This window comes from Anser cygnoides, chromosome 16 (assembly GCF_040182565.1).
Source record: "Anser cygnoides isolate HZ-2024a breed goose chromosome 16, Taihu_goose_T2T_genome, whole genome shotgun sequence".
NCBI classification, from domain to species: Eukaryota; Metazoa; Chordata; class Aves; order Anseriformes; family Anatidae; genus Anser; species Anser cygnoides.
The window spans coordinates 2,901,689-2,919,603 of NC_089888.1; the positions used below are offsets into that span (position 1 = coordinate 2,901,689).

General features: G+C 44.5%; 1 long non-coding RNA gene across 1 annotated transcript in view; it reads left to right on the top strand.

The window, feature by feature from the left end:
* Positions 1-13,650, top strand: part of LOC106040840 (uncharacterized) — a 160,852-nt gene extending 147,202 nt beyond the window's left edge. Inside the window, exons 4-5 of the long non-coding RNA XR_010825316.1 lie at positions 7,933-8,084; positions 11,287-13,650. This is a non-coding gene — a long non-coding RNA (uncharacterized lncRNA). The remainder of the gene's footprint in view (positions 1-7,932; positions 8,085-11,286) is intronic.
* Positions 13,651-17,915: the final 4,265 nt, after the last annotated feature.

The window sequence follows — 17,915 nt, forward strand, 5'->3', positions numbered from 1 at the left end:
GAAGTCTGATTGATAAATTCCTGTGAGCAAGTCCCCCACGATGCCAGCAGCGAAGCAGCCCAGTGGTTTCCTTCTTTTGCATCAAAACCTGAGTGTTTCTGCTGGGATATTCTCGGTTTTCCCAGGACGTCCCTCAAATGGGAGGGAAAAAAGTACTTCAAAGGTCCGGTTTCAAAACAGGCATTATGTCTAGGATAGAGGATTAATATTATTCCGTGGTAGCTGCTGATAAAGCTTTGAAGAACTTTATTTTTTGTAATCTGTCAGCGGTAAAGAGAGAGGTCCGTCCATCGTGTGGCTTTGCACGTGGAGGCTGGGGCACACGAGCATGCAAAACGCCATGGCAGGAAGAGCAAGCCTGTGCTAATCACGCGTGCCCGCATTTGTCTCATGTCTGCACGCATTTGTTATCCTCGCCTGCAATATTGATGACCGAGGACTGAGCTCAGCACACATGCGTCTTTCTCCCCAGATCCATTTTCCTCACCTTGCACTTCTGAAAAATGCCCGGATTTTTTTGTTTCTTTTCTCGTTTTCAACCATGTGAATGAAATACCCTTGTATTAGCTCCAATTCCTTTTCCCAGCTGGAAAAAAAATATCCAAACAGCAAAGAGAGGACGTGGGCAGGCCACTGCGATCGATAGCAGATAGGGCTGGGAGACGTTGTGGCTGCTGATAGCAGGTCAGCAGAGTGGAATATATTGTGAGTGCTAAGCTAGAGCATTTGATTGTGCAGGGAAAAACCTCATTTTAAAGGGGCAGGGTAAAACCACGTTAAGAATTAAGATCAGTCTTCAAAATAGGGAAAATGACTCACATCTCTAGGACAACTGGTATCTCTTTTTTTTTTGGAAAAAAGCCTCTTAATTAATTGGGGAAAAATTGGCATAAGAATAAGCCAGAATATACATATGTACACATGGGTGTGTGTACATATACATAATACACTTAATTTATTATGCATGTGCCAGTGTGTATATGTGTGTGTACGTATGATAAGAATAATGAGCTATAACAAAAATGAGGGGACAATTATTCTGATCTTTTGTAACCCATCTCAACTGCACAAATTATCATCCTGAGCGGTCTGAAACAGAAAACTAAGCATACTAAACTATAGGGAGGCATATTTAAAAAATAAATTAAGGAATAAAATGCACAGAGACAGAGTGCCATGTTTTGTTATGTCATTCCCTGCCTGCCTTTCTTCAGGAGAGAGATTTCAAATTAAATTCAAAGACTCTGCTTTTAAATAAACAATGAAAATTGAAAATAGGCGTCCTTGTTAAAATATATATCTATTTCCTCTCTTATCTTTTTAAAGTAATGCAGTGCTGTGCGACCATACAAAAAGAAAAAAAAAAGGAGGGTATTAGGTATTAGGATTCCAAGCGGGATAGTACATCTTTAATGATACATATGATAATTAAAGAATACAATAAACACAATTAGCATATGTTTTAAACAGTTTATTAGTGAAGCTTACCATAAAATCAGAATATAGAGAGCTCCAGGGTTTGTTGGGATAACAGCTTCTAATCCTTAGAGTCGTAAAATCCTTGGCTTGGAAGAAATGGGCATCTTTAAAATGATTGAATCAGCAGGCCTCGAGTGAAAACGCACAAATTAGCAAACTCCAGCAGTCGGGCACCGTGCAATGCTGCGAGGCGCCGGGGTGAAGTCATCGCTGACACTGCCCCGGCAGTCGGATGGGGCACAGCGGGGACGTGGGGCTGCTGTGGACATCCGAGGAGATAATGACTTAACTCCTTGCACACCGGGGATACCCCCAAAATTTTTTAAAAATATATAAATTGAAAAGTCCCCGTTATTTTGCAAGTGGTCACTGTGGGGAAAAATGTGTAAATAGAGGGTGGGCCTGAAGGGGCTCTCTGACTTAAAGGAGAAGGGGGCTTCGTGGGGCTCCTTTCTCCCTCGCAGCCTCCGAGGGCACCATGGCAAGGCAGCGGTGGTGGCTGGGGCCTGCAGGGGGGATCCGGCCCCGTTCGAGGGGCTCCCAGCCCCCTGCGTGGCTGGAGCTGGTTTAAAGGCCGAGTACTCTACCTAACCTTCTTGGCCAGGGTTCTTGCAGCAGGCAACAGAAAAACAACCCTCTTTTCAGTGCCCCTGTGTACTCCTGCTCGGCCTTTTTTCCCTTTTGGAGCTGTCCGTGAGCTCCCTTCCTCTCTCCCCTTACTCCCTTCTGCTTCAGAGCCGTGTGACAATTTTTTTTTATTATTTTATTTTTTTCTGCTAATGACTAACATATAAGTTCTTTGCCTCCATCGCTCTACTGTAGAGATAATTTCTTCCCTCTTCTGTTATTTGTTGGTTCGTTAGGAGGGGGCAGGAGGGGTTTGATCCTCCCGCTCAGGTATTTTAGGGTAAGAGCAGCCAGGAAGGCTCGGGTAAGTCGGTGTGGGCTGCGAGGAGCGAAGCGCTGCCGCGTTTCTTGAAGGAAAGGGGCAAATTGTCAACTTCATAATGAATGCTCATCAGACGTGACGACTTCCAGCTCCGCAGCGAGGGAGAAGAATAGCAGGCGGGCGGTGGTTGAACTCATCCTTATGGGGAAATCAGAGTGTTTGGATCCTGAAATTAGATCCAAAAGCAGCCAAACATCTCCGTAAAAATGGGAGCTTCGCTAAAATGAAGGCATTTCAAGTTCGCTCAGCGCCAGGTCTAATCTGACCAGATTCAATCGCAGCTCAGCACAGGGTGTTGCTTTTCCTGCAGCACGGCAGGACTGGGGGCACCGCGCTGCTCCGCCTGCTAATTTGGGTGCTCGGGAGCAAAATCTTCTGAGTCATCTTAGACATGCAAGGAATACTGAAAACACACAGCGTGTTGTGCAAGGAGGCAGTACGTTTCTTCACATTTCATTGGAGTTTGTAGTTTAATTTGCCTTAACTTCTACCGCAGACCTCAGGTCCAGAAGGACCCGGTAGCTTGGCAGAAACGCAATGCACAGCGTGAGGCACTTCTTGCCCCAAATGTATTAGCCTAAATTCAAATTTGGAGGAGAAATGAAGGCCTAAAAAGATGAAGTGACTTCCCCAAGGTCAAACAGCAGGACAGTGGCAAAGGCAGGAATATAAACATGAATTATATTGTCACTCTGCCAGAGGAAAAGGTTGAAATGCAGCTCATTTTTTTTTTTTCTGCAGTTTAGACTCGGCTTGATGTATTTGACCTCTACTCAGCTGGCCAAGGTCCAGGGAAAGAAACATGAAAAATAGTAGTTGGTGTCTGCTCTGGGGAGAGAGGTCAAGGCAAACGGACGTGTGTAATGGGCTAACTCAGTGGTAAGCAAGCACGGGTGGGTTGGGGCTGCTCCATCGACTTCAGCGGGTTTGGGTCACGACTGGAAGGAGAAAGGCATTTGGCCCAGCACTGTGGGAGAAGGGGAGAAAATGTAACTGCACCCCTTTTTTGTGGTGAGGCTCTCGCGCTGCCGGATGACCAGGGGTGCTTGCAGATGGTGGCAGGACCCGAACTGCGGCTCCGTCTCCAGCTTCTAGCAGAGGAATTCAGCATCCAGTGGAGCCTTCGCAGCCAATCGGCAGGGAAGCACAGAGTAAAAGCGGGCTCGGGGGCTGCTTAGGATGGCTCTTTCAGCCTGTAAGACCCTCACCGAGGGCTTGTCCTTGCCTGGAAAAACGTTCTGCAGATCTCCATCCCTCAGCTGGCTTTGCAGGCTGCTTTTGGGGCAGAGCTGATGGCCTGCGGCCTGTACCGCCGTATGCAGCCCTCTGATGGTGTGACACCTAAGGCCCAGGCATGTTAAAGAGCAATAAATGTGCCATAACAGATAATAAACGTGCCATAATGGGTGTCCCCCTGCTGAGCAGGCAGCGGTGGGGGGGTTGAGTCCCGCTATGTCGTGCCTGATCCCAGCCCCGTGCCCTGCAATCGCCACAGTGCCACCAGGGTAAAACCGCAGCCCTCGGGCTCAGGGTAGGCTCAAGAAACAAGGAGCTGCTCCAGGGAGAATGAAGCTGGAGTAAAATTAAAAACAAAATTCAGCAAGTATCAAGTACCCTGCTCTGCTCTCGCCGTGATAAAGGCCATGACATTTTCTAAACCTGGGATTTGAAAGAAAACATTTTAAATAATAATTTGTTCCCCGCTCTCTTTTTCATTCAGGTGCAAGCATTAACTCGATTTATTATTTTTTTAACCAGCTAAAAAAGTGCCACAAGCATTTTTGCCATCAGTACTTGCATTTTGAATGTAAGGTCAATTTAGCATGTGCAAAATATTTTCCTGTTCATTTTCCTCTACAATTTTATATTTATTAGTGAGAAACCCAGAAATGGTGGATATTGAATTCAGCTAAAAACTAATTCTGCACTGAATATTTGACTAAGGCATTGACTTTAAACTGTTATTTATTTTTACAAGTAATCTAAAAATAATGCTGCAGGGTTTATTACCTGGCCCATATCACACATAATTTGACATTTGAATATGAGGGCTCACATGTACGTTAAAACAGAGAGAAAATATGCACAGAAAATTTTCAAGACTACTTAAGAAAAAAAATAAAAAATCAGAAAATTATTATGTGCCCCAAGTACATTGCAAATTGAAAAACTGACAGTGGTGGGTAGCCAGTACACTGACATTTATTTGCTCAGCTCCTCTGCACAGACTTTTAGGATATTCTATCATGGTTTAATGTCTCTCAGCAAAGAATGTGCTATAAAAAAAAAAAAAGCAATGCAGCTGATAAAATTAATGAAACAAATCATTGTTGAAAAGCATTTGGTGAGGTGTGAATTTGAAAGCTAGTTTCCTAATACAATATTTGTAAAATAAACAGAAATTAATATCCATTAATATTAACATAATTATCTTAACTGAGAACGTTGAATTGTTGCCTGTTTTGTGCTTTTCAACTGCAGCATCTCACTACAACTGTTTTTGTAGCTGGGGAATAATCTGCTTGTGTATGCTGTAATGACACAAGAAATAAAACATAATAAAAGGAATAAAATGTGAATTCCCATCTCAGCAAAGAGTAATTCCACAACACATATATTTTTGGTGGCTTTCCCAGAAGGTGAACACTTCTGCATGGCTTTATTTCCTAGCCCCGCTTTCACTGCGACACAGAGCCTGGTTTATAGGAGAAGCTCACTCTGGTTAACACAAAAACATTTCCCCAGGTCTTAAAACAACTCCGAGTGCTCCTAAATCTCCTAGAGGCCCCCACCCATCCCTGCAGCCCCCATCCAGACGGGCTCCAGGGCCGTGAGCTCCTGCTGCGGCAGTGGTCCAAGCAAAAGGTGGGACGCCCACCTGGGAGCATCCCTGCTGCTGGTGGCCCTCGGGTGCCCGTCACACCACCGAGGAGCTCCCAGGTGGGAATCTCCCACTTTGGCATTCACAGTGGAAGTGAATTCAAATCTTCCCAGCTCCATGCATCGCCGCCTTTCAGGCCAGCTAAAATCTGAAAAAAAATATGGCGTTTTCCGTGAGAAACGGTTTATTTTTAGTTCTGCAGCTACCGCAGTGTCTCGCTAGTGAAACCAGGCACTACGTGGACGGAAATAAAAATACCAAAACCTCATAAAGACAAATCACAGACAGCAAAGGGGAGTTTGTTCTTTAAATCATCGAAGCAATACGGCACACGACCGCATCCCTGTAGTTAATCAGATTGGAGGTTGCCAGGTGCGAACACCGTCGTGCTACATGGTGCCAAAGGCTGGAGGGACGAGCGGTCTCGGGCAGCCCAGGACACACTAGATCCATCCTTCTGCCTTTCAGACATCTCCGTTACAAAATCCAAGAGCAGCCACCTGTAGCACAAGAAAGCCGAGCAGGCAGGACGGGGACAGTTCCAGCTTTGGCTTCAGGAAGATTTCTAATTTGCAGTTCGTTAGGTCCCACGTTAGTGTTTGCTGCCTGCCCACACATTGTGTGGAACATATGCTTTAGATGGGATCCTTTCTCTGAAGCGAGATGAAGCGCTGAAGATTTTCTAAGCAAATAGCCCCTTCTAAAAACCTTTTCTTGTCCATCCCAAGCCCCATAGAGCAGGTGTGAGTGAGTGTCCGTCCAGCACATCGCCTGTACCAGCTGTGGCAGGTATCCCCAGGGTCTGACCCAGAGGGACCAGGGTTGTGCCAATAACTCACTTCTTGGCTGAGCCACCTCATTAACCAAAACATTTTATCCATCCTGAAAAAAATAATAAAATAAAATAAAATAAAATAAAATAAAATAAAATAAAATAAAATAAAATAAAATAAAATAAAAATAAAATAAAATAAATTACTCTTTCCTAAACCTTCATTAACCAATTCTATTGTGACTGTCAAGCACAGATTGATTTTAACTGTTGTCCTGGGGAACCAAATATCCGAAACATTCCTTTTTGGAAGTGGGGAAGTGCAACTTTTTCCCGTCTCTGTTCCAGCCTGCCACGTTGCCATATTTACCACGGCGCTAACAGTTGTCAGAGATTATCTGGCTGAGTCACAGCTTTTACGGGCTCGACTCCGGTACTAGAGACGCGAAGCAGCTCCTCTGAAACCCAAGGTTTATGTTGGCATCAGTGAGATCAGAATTCGCCCTTCTGTTTACCATTTAGCTGAATCACCCCATCACAGACCAACTGTCATCTGTCACTCCATACTTTTAATGGTACATTGCACTGATGTTGTCTATTTTTTCCCCTTTCTAGCAGCCCTGTCACTCTGGTATGTGCTAATCTCTTCTTCCAGGCTTCTGTTGGTTCTCTTAATGACTACGCGACTGCAGTTTAGTTTCCAAAAAAAAAAAAAAAGAAAAAAGAAAAAGGAGAGATTTTGGGGAGTTAGAGACAAAATCAGCTTTGCCACTTTGGGAAGTGCCTCCCAAGATGCGCTGTGCTCCTACCATGGAAGGCACACATTTAGCTGGGGAGCGGAGCAGACAGGATGCATCTCACCACCTGCGTGTGTGGTGGATAATTAATTAGCTTTAAATTTGCTCTCTGTTCTTAACGATAGGGCATCCCCACAGCTCCGTGTCCCTACGACCAGGGGACCAGAAATCCTTACCCAGTGCTTGGCTTCCTCGGGCCCGGTGGTGATGGCACTTCGGTGCTTGTTAACCCCTGCAGTGACAAGGGGCTCACAAGGCACTGGCAAGCGCCTTCGTGCAGCATTTATCACCCGGTTCAATCTCCAGGCTTTTTTAGAGGTGCTTTTCTAGCATCTGCAAAGCAAATGTGTTCTTTTTCTGGGGGGATAAATTGCAACAACAAGGGGAGGGCAGTGCCTTGCAAAGGGCAATGCAACTATGGGAGGAACTGCCAACAGAGGGCAATATCGAATATTTCAATATTTTAATATTGTTTCCTGTCCTTAGGAAGGTGTATGTGGGTGTGGGGTTGAATTTAAGCTACATCAATCATTATGGAGTCTTTCCACCCATCCTCCATTTGGTACACTTAGATTTTTCATCTAAGAATAGTACGTGGCATTTTTTTTAACCAAACATCTACAAAAAGTCCCCAACTTTGTTTGTGACCTTTCCGAAATTACCCACATGCATGTGAAACAAGCCTTAACACCGAGCCGTGAATTTTGTGCAAACCGTCACTTAGCTGTGGTGTGTAATGCCTGCATACGTTAACCCACGTGGGGGTCCACACATCCCTGTACTGGCAAAGGGTTTTGTCCCTGCAAAATGCACGTAAATGTACACACGATTTTGATGAGTCAAAGTTCAGGACAAAAATTGGTTTGCTCGTTCAATTGCTGTGTGTGTGTGACATGTAGTATACATAACTTGTAGAGGTCCATCTGGTAAGAGAAATAATATTGTGTCATTGCATAATATGTGTCTGGTTATGGGTGTATTTCTCTGCACTCCTTCTTTGTCATGATTCCATGGTTTAATTTAAATACGTGTTTCACTTCTCTCCATATTTCAGGTTTATTACAGAGTATGAAAAGCAGGAAGCTTTCTGCTCACTTCATACATCTCCTCCACAGAGCCAGCCATCAGAAGCCAGCACAGACTCCAGACTGATTATTGTTACACATGATCTATGGAGCAGATAAATTACAGCTTGATTTTTATAAGGTATGTTGAGCCTGCAGGCTTCAGCAGAAACAAAAACAAAACAAAACACAAAACCTTGCTTTAACTAGTAATTTGAGGGAATATGACAAACCTGACATGGAAGTCACAGAGCAAATAAATATGCACATCCATCATTTTGTAAAATAATGCCTTCGCTAGAGAGACCTCTGCTTGCTGCAGTCTGCACTGTAAAATTTCTTTGTGGTTTACCAGTCTCAGATCTGTTATATGAAGGATCAAGTTTGTTATATTTGAAGGAAAGAATTATATGCATATAAGAACCAGTGTCATACAGTAAAATAGCGCAAATATCAATCTGTGTGAATCAAAACTAAGCTGATGTTAGGACATATTATAGTATTCCTGGAATGTTTAGATGTGTTTTTTCTTCAAAATATGATTGCTAAAACACCAATCTGAGAGTCTTTCCTTTTATTGCAGAATAAGCCAGTTCCTAGAAATAAAATCACCTGATGGCTATCGCAGATACAAAATCCCACTTTGCACAAAATCCGACAAAAGGCAGTTTCAGGGTCATCTGAGCACAATAGTTTTGGTGGTGCACTGGAAAGAAATTCTGTAAGAAATTCTCACTTCGGGAATTGGCTTTTTTTTTTTTTTTTCAGCTTGCTTGCTAATATTTGGAAGGTTTTGTGTGATGCTGAGGAATGCTCTCAGTGCCTTTTGTGTGAGGGCTGCCTCGCCAACAGTCCCCTCCCTGTGGAGCCGGGGACTGCAGTTATCACCGGGTTCGTGCTCACCGCACCACACAACAAAGTGGGAAGTGTTTTAAGATGAGGCTGAAGCACTGGCACCGATGGGAATGTTGCCTTTGACATTTGAAGGAGGGTTTTACCTGGCAAGTTTAAGGGCTAAATCTAACAATTTATGTCAAACTGCCCCTGGAGAAAGCACAAAACAGAACCAAATGTTCCAGTCCTAAATAAGTGCCTTCATCAGAGCCATGAGCACTTTCGTGCTCCCTTCCTGATCCAAGGAGCCCCAGATTTTTCTCCCTTTCCTGTGATGGTTCTTGAGCAGGCAGGATGGAGAGGAGCCAGGTCACCACCACACACACATACGTCCAAAATGCTCATGTCCAAAATGTTCCCCAGCCGAGAGGAGACGCTGTGCCACAGTGGGCCTGGGTCCTCCTGGGCTCTGGCAGGACCTAGATCTCCGGTGCCTTGTGCCTGGTCTCCACCACGTTCTGAGAAATCACAACTGACATTGTTCAGAAAAGAGTTCAAGAGCCTCTGTGCGCAAGGACCCAACAGGGCAGGCGCAGAAGCTCCCACAAACTGCTGCAGCTTTGAGGATACACATAGTTATTGCTGTAGGTGTCAGAAAGCGTTGACATAAGTTGGACTGGCAACAAGTGGAGGATTTCAGGTTAAGAGATCCGGATGTAGGGCCCACATGCCTATATTATATGTGATCCTCATATCCTGCCGGGGAGGTCTGCAGAGACCTGCCTGTATTGGACCACAGGCCTTCCATCCAACAGACCGTCCTACATATACAGCAAGGTGGTGATCTGAAAAGTAACTCTGATACCTACAGACAGCTCTTTTGGTCTGATCTTGGAGTTTTGGTCCACAAATATGAACCTTTGCTTTGGTCTGATCCTGCAGTGCTGGTCAAGCCAGGCAAATGTTATTTGAGCCACTTGGAGCACAGCTTATTTGAAGAGACCAGGATCTATTCCACTGTCTTCCAAGTCACACCTTGCAGTTTAAAAGCGGAACGCATGTTCACTACTCTTAGCATTGCATAGCCAAAATAGCGGTTTGTGCTTCATCCATAAAATTGCCAGCTAAATTTTAATTCTGGAATCATTACTCTAGGTGTTTGTCAAGAAAGATGTACAAAGCAGACAGAACATGCTTAGCATTTCATACACCAGGTTGAGCTGCAGGAATGACAGGTTGAAAAATCTTGTTTGAACTCACAGACTGAAACCATTTAATATAGAAGTCACTGGTGGACTATAAATATGGAAAACCAACGTGCCATATTTTTACAGAATCCCCCTTCTGAATATCTTTTAAACATATTATTATTTCAGAGCAGCTGTAGAACCTAAGCTCTCCCATTTTTGCTTTGAACATCTACTGTTCTTCGATGAGTGAACCTTCAAAATGTGCACCAAATGTGTGCACAACACACAATTCATTTGAATGTGCACTTGTATTAACTGACCCTGCAAAAGCCAACTGTGTTCATTTAGGCTAAGAATTACCCAATTTGCTCACATAATCTCAGCAATTACATGTTCATCTTGTTTAAATATCAGACCTATGGTGTCATTTACGTAGTATCTGATCTTTCTAGTTAACCTCAAAGATATTAATCTTTATTAAAGGGGGTGAGAGGTAAAGAGGGGGAAGAGACGCTGGTGACAAATATTTTGACAGCTAGGAAAAGCCATTTATAAAGTGAGCATCAGTAAACATTAGGAGTGGCATACTGATATCAGCAGCAAGTAAATGGTTGGCCAAGACTGCCTAAGGTATTACACCCTAAATAATGGCAACCATTCTTTTTTCCCAGGGTTGATCTTTTATATTTTTAAAAGAGAAATTTACTATGATGCATCCTATGGTAAAATGCCAGAAATTTGACTGAGATTTACTTAAAGTGACAGCAGTGCCCCATTTTGTCCAAGAAAGATGATTACTAAATGTCACGTCTATCTACTCTCATGTGGATCACTTATTTGACATGTTCGTGTCTAAGCTTTGCAGTGCTTTGCAACATGTTTTCTGCTGCTCTGAGGCAATTTGGAATCTTTCCGGTGAAAACGTGAGCTGGCCAGCGGCAGTTCATTAAAATAAATAAATAATAATGCTGGGATTTGTTCCTCTGCATCTCAAGGGTGTCAGGCCAGAAGCAGGCATCAAAAGCCCTTACAAGAACAGACCACGAGCGTATGCTTCTGGTCAGGCTGCGAGAAGGCCGTAACTGGCTGGATGCTCTTGCCATCTCAGCTGGAGTAAAAGCACAGGAAAAAGAAAATGCTGACATTTAAACACAGAAAATAACCTCCTGAAATTTGCTCTTTTTCGTTGTTGTTGTTGTTCGTTTGTAATTTTTGTTCTGTGTTTGTTTTTTGTTGTTTTACTGGTGGTGGTGGTTATTTTTTTTAGAAATTTGTCTTCAGAACCATATTCTTTCTTTCTTTCTTCCCCACATTTCTCAGTTCCTGGAGCAGGGTAGACGTGAAACCTACACGGACTGGCAGAGCCACAGCGAGGACTCCTGCAGCCAGGACTCCCATTTCCATCACCTGCTTTGCCAAGCCTCGGAAGTGACCTAAGGCAAGTGTAATGGAAAGCAAGGTGGAAGGCTTTTTGCACAAAATGGAATGGTAGCAATGAATAATTAATGGTATTTTACCTACTTTGCCATTTTAGCTTGTCTTTCTTAGCAGTTTTTGCCTTCCAGCCCGAATGCTTGTCTCTAGGTTGATACACTAATGCATGCATGTGTGAGAGATCAAAATGTGGTGGCTTGAAGAGTCAGGAATTAAAACAGGTGCTAGAAGTGGGGATCCCACCAGACCCAACTGTTTGTAATATCCCCTGCGGTCCAGAGAGAGGCGAACCCTTAACACAGAACCAGGGTGCCCTTCCTCCCATGCTCTTAGAAATTTCTATCAGCCCCACTCAAATACAGCAGTACATAAACAACCTGGGCAGACGCCCATTTATTTACAAATGTCCAGGTGCAAATTCTGTTGTCACAGAATACTGCAACAACGCTGTGTAAGGGTTTATTTGTTGACTGCGCTGTGCTGTCTGTGCAGTTATAACCTCAGCTAGATTCTCATGGTCAGTCCATCCCAAACTCACAGCAGCTCTATAAAATTTCAAGTTTTTTCTTGTAGATGTTCTTTGGGATGCCCAGCTAACACATCAGCACTCCTTTAAGTCACAGTTTAACTCCCAGAAAACCTGCAGGAGCAACAAACACGGCTCTAAATGTATCCTACGTAATATGAAAAGAGGGGGTTTTATCATATGGTGGAAGATTAAAGCCTCTCTAAATGAAAGTAGAATGTGTAACTGAATGCAAGGTTTCTAAATAGGTGGCACATGTCAGCCGGCATTACAACGGTGTCTTTAGGTGAGCCTTTGATATAGACCGTTAAATAGTTCAGTGAGATAGATGTGACCATGAGAGGGTTTCGCAGCCTTGATTTGTTTTCCAGCTAAAATAAATCTGAATAGTATAGGCTTAAATTATCTGTGATTTTTCTGTCTTTAAAAGGACACATAAAAGCTCACGAGATCGCTGCACAACCTGGGGAAAAAAAAAAAAAAAAGAAAAAAAAAGAGAGAGAGAGAGAAGAGGAAAAAACAGAAAAACTATGAAAGATTCATTTTAATGGAATCCAGGTTTAGCTGTTTCATATTTAATAGTATTTAATATTTCATTTACTACTGGGGACTCACCTTTTTCAGAAGAATGTAAGATTCGAGGCACCATCGTGCATTAAGATTTTATGTCTGACTGTAGCAATGCTGTAGAGGTTGGCGTTGGAGCTGCTCAGCCTGATGCAGAGCCTGCAAGCACCCAGCTCTCTCGCTTTTTTCCTACAGCCAAAATAGGAGCCGAAGCCCCAGAAAGTGGTGGGGTAGAGCTGCGGATCCTAGCAACAGGCGGAGAGAGAGAACTGTACGTTTCTTCAAGTCCTCCAAGTGCTGGTGCCTTCTGGTGCAGGATTTACGGGGAGCAGCAGAGCTGGAGAGGGCACGGACACCCAGAGATGTCCAGTGGGGTGGGTGAGCTATCACAGCGTGGGGAAAGAGCAAACAAAGCCACTCTCAAGTTTATATAGTCGTCGTTATTGCACTTTCTTCCATGATAATGCACTGCCTATTGATGGTGGGGTGGTTTTTTTCTTGTGTTTCTTTTTTTTTTTTTTTCAATTTTCTGAGCTTTTAATCTTTTTTAAGCTCTTCTCGGTGGTAATGCGGGCATTTCTTTTTAAGTGAGTGCTGAATTTTTGCACTCTAATGTGTGATCACAGGGCTCTGTGAGAAAACCCATCATTCTGTGGTGCACAAGCAAATCATGAGCATCAAGAGCTATCCCCTGCATTTTGCAGAAAGGAAATTTAGGCCTGGGAGGACCCCTGCCCAGGCCCACAGCTGGATGGGAGCTTCCCTGAGCTCAGTTCCACGTGGTGCACAAGGACATGTGGGTGCTGGCAGGATGGAAATATCCCCAGAGGGTCATGGTTCTCCATCCTGCCCCAGTGCAAAGAGCAGATAGGTCTTTTCCCAGTCTTGCTAAGGATAAGAGTGACCCCACTGAATTCAGAAATACCCATACCATTGCCTGAGAATCTGGGCAGCTGCCATGTAGCACAGATTTGTGCATGGCATGGGAAGGCACAGCCTTGTTTCACGAGGGACTGCTATCAGGTGGCACCTTCAGAGCCCTGAGTACACATTTTCTGGAAGGAGAGGCTCCTGTTAAATACGCAGCAGCTCTTGTCTTTACAGTATTCAACCAGGTTTTCTTCCTGAAGAGTCCTGATCCAGTTATTTCTGAAGAGTTCTGATACAGTTTGGCCCCTCTCTGTGGATATTCTTCAGAGCCTGAAGCTCTCAGACAATCTAAAAGTCTCTCCTGACACCACCATAGCAAGGTGGTTTTCAGTCATCTAGCATTTCACTGGCTTCCACACCAGACCAAATATAAAAAGGAACCTCCAGACTTCATAGTCCCATCAACCCATCCAGAAATGTATCATTTTCCCAGCTGATGGCAGTTTGTTAGATTTTGCTACCCGTTGTCCTGCTGGGAGAAGCTTTCCAACTCTTAGGAGTTTTGCCTGGATGCAATGTGTGGGAAGAACGTTTAGAAGAGCGGGCATGCAGAGCATTTCGTGGTGCAACACATACTGCTTCTGTTAAAAGATTAATTTTGTAGCGAGTAACACCGGTGGGCTGCTGCCTTGGACTGGACCAGATGCTGCAAGGATGAAGCACAAACTCAGACAGACGGTTGTAGCAGAAGAGAAGGATTTGGTTCCTAGCAGCTAGCACCAAAGCAGAAGAAGGGTGCTGTGAGACCTTCTTTTTGGGGGCATGTTCAAAATGCACCCCCCTCCTGGAGCTGCTAGCTTCAAGATTATCTAAAAAGGTGTTTAGCCAGAAGAGGGCAAGCAGCTTTTTGCTAGCAATTTCTCTTTCAGATCTCATCTTAGGGGCTCTGGCATTTGCATAACTTCCCACAGAAACTGAATCAATGGTTGACATGACGGAACAGAATCTCAGGCGTGATTTAGCATTAGTCAGCCACTAGTCATAAGCATACTGTCATCCCCCTATAGCTGACATCTTAATATAGTTGGCCCCATGCACTCACATGCTCGGCAGCAGCAGATTCTTGTGGTGTGACCATGCTCGAACTGTTTAACACGGGCTTGCACATTAAAACATCCCAAACACGCTGGTCCGATACGATCAATTTTCAGGGCATTTTCCTTTTAGGTAAGAAGGGAATTTTAAGTCCTCTTAAATAATTGAAGATACTACTGATACAATCAAAAGTCAAGCTCCCCAAGATGAAAATGTCTAGATGATGAATAAGTTAATGGAACTAAAATCCCAGTCGTAGCTGATTAGGGGACCAGGAGAGTTTATCAGAGATGGGAATGTACAAGCCCAGTCACAGCCTGACCTTGTAACGAATGAGATCTGAAAAGCAATTAATTGAGAAATTATCAGGGAAAAACGAAGTTGTATGGTTGGTTAGGTAAAGCAATATGTCAATGGGCCAGGGATTGATTTGGCTGGAATACCTCAAGGTCTCTGTTCTGATGATTCAGGACTTGAAGGAGCTGGCCCGAGCCAAGCAATAAAAATAAAACAGGGTCAGCAGAGGGAGTCATCAGTCAGCACGGTGGATCAGTGTTCATGCATTATTTAGCTGATAGTTAAGGGAAGTTATCAAACAAGAACAGGCTTTAATCCCAACTTTTTCCCCAGGGGGAGAGGAATTGAAGGGAGAGAAAGGAAAATGCTCCACTATGCAACTGCTCACCGTCCTCAGGCGAAACACTGAGCTGGGAGAGGGCTGGTGGGAGCAAGCGGTGGCTGGTCCTACTGGCACCCGTGGCTGCAGCGAGGCAGTTAGAAAGACCCCACTGACTCTCAGTCTTCAGGCACCGTCCCTGAATCCCAAAAGTCAACACTGTGACTTCTTCCCTTGAGTTTCCTTCCTCCCTTTTCCTGCCAGCTGACTTTCTGATGTGTGTTAGAGCCCAGGCATATCTACAGGCAGTTATGAAACCCCCGCTCTGTTGTGGTTTGACAGTGGGCATCGTTTTTCTTCTATATCTTATTCCTTCCTCTTGCCAACAAGCCATACAGGACTTCGACTCCATCTCCTGCAGATATGCATACATCCCCCGGGCCACTAATGCTGACCTCCTGCCCATTTGTACCTTGGCTATATCAACCCACGCTCCCCCCAGCCTCCCACGTGCTATGCGTTCGAGAAGCTATTGCTGAAAGCAAGACATTATCATGTTGATCTGACCTGCAAAACATGGCTGGAAACAGAGTTCCTCCTCTCCACAAGATGCTTTAGGGTCTGAGTATGAACCAACCTGAATGAGAATGTAGTATCCTGGAGCTCAAGAGAGCAGCACAACAAAACAAATGATATATATAAAGTCTTCTGGAAGGATCAGTGGGCTGGGTGAGAATAGCTGTCTCTTTGCTTGTCTTATGACAATTCACCAAATAACACTAAAACATGTCTCCTCTCTGAAGACAGGAGAAAACCCCCGCAGAACCAGCCAGCACATGTTTCGTGGCAGGAGCAGGGCCTCAGACACCACAAACAGTTCCTTTTTAGGAGCTCAAGATCCTGAGAAGCTGCAGAAAATTTGGGCTGGAGGTTTGCTAGAAAGCTAGAAAGCCAGCTTTCCCGTTGGGACAATATTTTAAGTTCTGTTTTTTTTTTTTAGTTTTGGTGTTGATTTTTTTTTTTTTTTGAGAAAGGTTTTCTACATAGTTCAGATTTGTTACTGGGTCTTTTTGTCATTTCCTTAACAAAACCTAAACGACAACCGCCTCCGTGGCTGAAAATAGGAACGTCATTAACATAGCTGTAGTGGGGCGAGAGGGAAAGGTTTGGCGGATAAATATAAAACGTCCAGTGATGTAGATATAGGCTGGGTGCGTTAATGTCAAGGCTAAGGAGGGCTGCCTGGAGATAACAACACGAGGAAAAACTAAAGCGGGGAGAGAAGCTCCCGTACCCCCTGACAGCAGTGATGGAGGAGTTGTACTGGACTCTGCTCCATATTCCCCATGGTGGGGAGGACGGCCAAGGGGACCTGGTTCAGTTGTGGGTGTCTTGTTGGGGGGGATCCGAAATGGGGAGTTGGAGGAGTGGGAAAGGGAACTAAAGTGGTTCGTGAGAACTGGTTTCCTTGCTGAGGTTGATCTTTGGCTGCAGGGAATGGTCAGGTCCAAGAGCACCACAGATGGGGAGCTAAAAACCCCACTAATGGAAATCAGAACAGGGCAGTGATTTGAGCCAGTTAAATCCTAGAGCAACTCCAATATTACACTGCAAGTACCCACTGCTGCTCCTTTATCACAAACACGGGTTTTTAGAAGGAAATTCCAGCAGCAACTTGGAGATAAAGGAGCGACTTTATCCCCCTGCCTGTGAACATATCTCAGCATGCACTCGTTTCTGGGGCTCACGGCATGTCATGCTCCACGTAATGCATTTTCCAGTTGTCCTCACCCAAGAGTTTTGCATTCAAGGAACAGATCCCCCAGGTGAATTCATCAGGTGGAATAATAACTGATGCCCAGGCTGGGAGCTGCTGGGCCAGCAGATCCATTCTGCAGTGCTCAGAGGGCTACATTTCAGGGCGGCAGAAATGCAGTCTCCTTTACTTGAGGACCAGAAGGAAACAGCAATGTATTTCTAGCCTGTTTTATTGAAATGGACGAATAAACATGAAGTCTAAGAAGCAGGACTTTGCAAACTAAGTAGCAGTGCCCAGCAGGAGGGTCGTGAAGCAGGATATTATTTGTGAATAAAGCCAAAAGATGCATGGTTTCTGTCATCCCAGCACATCTTCTTGGTGCCGGGCAGGAGAGGAGGCCTGATCTGCACAGGGGATGTGGAGGCACCTGGAGCACTTTCTAGAGCAATGTACCACCTTACCTCTCAGAGCATTTCCATAGAGCTGAATTCTACATATTTCAAAACCAAGAGCTAAATCTTGTACTCCAGGATCATTTCAAAGCCAGGCTCACATCCACTGCTGCCTATTAACAGGGGATCACTGAGAAAGGAAAAGGGGATTCACCACACTGTAGCAGCACGGTCTTTTCTCCTTTGCTTCCTTTTGGGGATTGCATCATTTTTCACCTCCGAGGCTGTGCTTCTTTGCAGTCTCAGTCCTGCATCGGGGGGTTTATGAGGTGGTGGTGGATATGTTGGCATGCCCTGGCACTAATCACACATTATCACCTTATGATAATTATCAAAGCTGATTCAGAAGAAATCCTCTTTGGAGAAGGTCCTTGGGCTGCCCTCTGCTCTGCAAAGCGCACAGGGTGCTCCCCAAACAGGGCACAAGCACAAAGATTGCCGACAGTAAAATCAGTGAAATCCAAAATGTGACAATTTACTGCATGAAGCGACTAGCTAGATACTATCACCGTGACATCATAAATTCATGTTTTTATGGCAGGAATCACAAAACATTTGTAGATACATATAAAAATTTGGTCTCGAGGAATTCTGTGATCCTCAGCTGCTCTGCGTGCACACTTCATAGCT